Here is a 3,865-nt window from a genome sequence, read left to right on the forward strand (position 1 = left end):
CTTGATGATGTAAACAGGGTGAGAGGTACAAGAGAAATCTTAAGGCAGCAGAGCAACAGAATGCGAAAGTAGTATTTGCAGATAGGAAACAAAGGAGCCCTGGCAAGTAGCAGTATTGCAGCTTTGGACGCAACCAGCTTCCCGCATAAGTCTCCCTTCCCGTGACCATGCCAAGTTTCAATCATTTCGAGCAGAACGCACAGACGTGCCCTCTTATATATTACCCATCTGACTGGATCTTAAGTCAAACAAGAGAACCTTCTCCGTGGAAAGGCAGGAGGCGAAGAGACAAGAATACCCTTTCCCCTCCTCCCTCCTCTCACTTGGTGCAGCGGTCGCCACCGCTGCTACCCACGCCGTGCTGCCCAACCCCTCATCCTCCTCCCGCTCTCTCTGCCCCGCTACATGGGAGACGGCTGGGAACCAAAATGGTGGTGTTTTAACGGAGGCGACAACTGCCGCACACACGCGCCCCCCCCCCCCCGGCTCTGGCTGTTCCCTACTCCCTAAAATGCCCGATTTTGTGCCACCTCCTCGCAAACGCCACCATAACTCGCGCATTCCAAGGTTACCATAAGCAGAGGAAGGGGTGGGGGTGGGGGGCAGAGAGGTGGGAGAGAGAAGAGAGTGAAAGGAATATGGGGGGGGGGTGTCGCCGGGAGAAAATGCCAGGGGGACGCCGCATTCTTCAATTCACCGTTTTGTTTTCCGCCATTTTCCCGTCACCCTAAACCACCGACGGTCTCAACGACGGCTCTAGCCCTTAGGGCCTCTGGCCTAGGAGAAGGAGAGGTTGCCTGAGGGGGAAAACACTCACTTCCCTCAATTCCTCCAGTCACCAGCTGTGGCTGAGGAGAAAAACTGTCAGACCGAGAGGGAGGCAAAGCTTAGGGACTAGACGCCCCTTCCATTGTTCCCTTCGCCCTACACTACAGGCTGGGTGTGAGCCTCTCCTCTCACAGGAGCGTCACTGAGCGCAGCGGACCCAAATCCCTTTACTTTCTCTTCAGGAGTCTCCTTACCTGCTGCCACTGCTCCTCCACCGCCGCCGTTGGATTGTGACCGCGCTTCGGATTTCTGCGGGGGTCGCCAGCTGTGGATCTGTAAGGTCCTCACATTCAGGTTTCCGAGGTTCCGTAGCCCGAGCCAATCACAACCTACTCTGCGTCTGGGAGGCGCGCCGCCTAGTCCTTCTTTTTATCGCCGCCGACATGCTGAGGTTGCATTACGTCACGCTGCCCTTGCTGCAGGGTAGGGGGCCAAAGGGAGCGCGCGCGCGCGCGCGCGCGCGCGATCTGGAGATCAAGAATCCCGCGCTGAGTTTGTGCTTGGAGACGCCAGGGACTTGCAGGGGGTGGGGGTGAGGGTGCAGCACCGGCGAGTCCAAGTAAAGAAGCTTGGATCTTGGGGCGCCCCTGAGGAGTTTCCGTGGGAAGATTTTCAGTTTTCCAGGTTTCCCAAGGGAAAGGAAGAGGGGGAGGGGGGAAAAATCAATGACTGAATGGCCATTCACTGAACCTCTAATACAAGCTGAAGACATTTAAAAAAATCGGCCCTGCTCTCGAGGATTTGACCAATTAGGCGGTCCAGAGTAGTAAGAGGTATGCCACCCCCCCAAATTACCTCTGTGTGTTTTGCAGTTTCCCTCCCTCCATTCTTTTTATATTTCATAATGGTAGACAATTAGATCAAGAAAGTAAAGAAGGAAGAAAGGCATAGAAAGGAAAGGTGGATAAAGAACCTAAATGAAATGAACGCTAAATACCTCTTCAGCGTGTCACTTTAAGCTTGTGTCTGCACAAAATGGGAGAATAGTGAGAAATTCAGTGATGATGGGTGGGGAAAAGAGAGGTGACTAAAAGGTTGTATTTGCAAAGGGCTTTATATTCTGAAAATTTAGCTTTAGTACTGTAAGCATTTGGATTGAATAGCAGTGTTTAAACAGGGAAAGGATAGGATCCTAAAACAATAAGCGAAGGTGACTAAGTACCTTTGCATGAATAATTGGAATATTTTACAAATAAAACATGTTATTGTTCTCAATTAGCTAATTTCATCAGTTCCCTATAACCTAATATACCCCTAAAGGATTTGACAAAATTAGAGGAGGCACTATGTGAAAGCCCTAGCACAGTACCTGGTTCATAGTAGACTAGGAGTCAGCGACCAGGACCAGATAGTAAACATTTTAGGCTTTGATAGCTGTAGGGTCTCTGTCACAAATATTCAAGTCTGCAGTTGTAGTCCCAAAGCAGCCATAGACTGCTTGTATACATAGTATGTACACAAATGAGCATGGCTCTATGCCAATAGAACTTTTATTTGTGGACACGGACTTTTGAATTTGTATCATTTTAAGGTGTCATGAAAAATTATTTTTCTTTGAATTATTTGAAATGTGAACACCGTTCTTAGTTACAATCCATTAAAAATATAGGCAATGCTCCAGATTTGGCCTGTGTCCGGTAGTTTTCCAACCCCTGTAGGTGTTATACTTTTAGGTTCCCTCCTAAATGAGGAAGGTATTTTTATGAGTGTAGTCCCATATGTGACGTGTTCTACATTGGCTACTCTGGCAAATACTACTTGAAATGTCTTCTCCCAGCGACAATTCCAATAGGACACTGGTGGAAGAAAACTAAGAAAGATGTGAAGTTTGTTTTTTTTTTTTTTCAACGTTTTTTATTTATTTTTGAGACAGAGAGAGACAGAGCATGAACGGGGGAGGGGCAGAGAGAGAGAGGGAGACACAGAATCGGAAACAGGCTCCAGGCTCTGAGCCATCAGCCCAGAGCCTGACGCGGGGCTCGAACTCACGGACCGTGAGATCGTGACCTGGCTGAAGTCGGACGCTTAACCGACTGCGCCACCCAGGCGCCCCTGAAGTTTTTTTAACATAAATCACCTTTGTGAAAAATTGTGGTATATAATTTTTAAAACCTGAAGATCATCCTTGTTCCTCCCTCTTTGTTGAATCATCTGATCCATCAAAATGTTCGGAGAATTCTACTTCCTTAATATTTGTGGAATTCATCCCTTTTGTTTCATTCCTAATATCAATCATTACCTTATTCAGGTTCACATCCCTTCTTACCTGGATTACTGCCATACCTTTCTAACTAATTTCTCTGTAGTCATTTGCTCATCAAATCCTGAAATCAGAAATCACCAAATGTGAAAAATATCTCAAATCAAGCCCCCCCCCCTTTGATTTTCATTTTAGTTGAGGTTCTCAGCCAATGGGACTATGCAATACCTTCCTGACTCATTTTTCTGCTACAATTATCTCTTTACTCCACTTGATAGCTTTTACAGAGCCTACACCACCACAGGGTCACTTGCATAACAAAACAAAGGAAATTGATTATCTCACTCTCCTGCTTGAACATTGCTGTCAACTCCCTCTAGAAGTCAAAGATGGCACCCTGTCAAGAACAGAAATGGACTTGTGGGAATCCCAGCTGGGCAACAATGTAGAAGACCAACATATGTCCTTTAGATATTTGGTCAGTGTTTATTTAGAGGAGTAAATTGAATGCTATGTTAAGGATGGCTGTGCTATTATTTTAAATAGTAAGTGTTTTTATATCCATGCTTCAGCATTTTTGCAGTTTCATATTAGCACCAAGACCAATAATATTAATTAGGTGCTATAAACTCTTTTTAATTTGTAGCCTTCTTTGTTTTGTAGCTTCTTCACTTCACTCCTTCTACTTCACCCATTAATCTTGGCCAACCAGTAGTGTTTTGCTGTGGAATATTTAGATGCCACATATTGCTGTCTCTTCTTCCTCATATGCCTCTGGAATCACAGTTTGTTGTCAGCTATATTCCAATATCAACCTCTTTGAAAAGTTAACCTTCT

This window comes from Panthera uncia, chromosome X, assembly GCF_023721935.1.
Source record: "Panthera uncia isolate 11264 chromosome X, Puncia_PCG_1.0, whole genome shotgun sequence".
Taxonomy (NCBI): domain Eukaryota; kingdom Metazoa; phylum Chordata; class Mammalia; order Carnivora; family Felidae; genus Panthera; species Panthera uncia.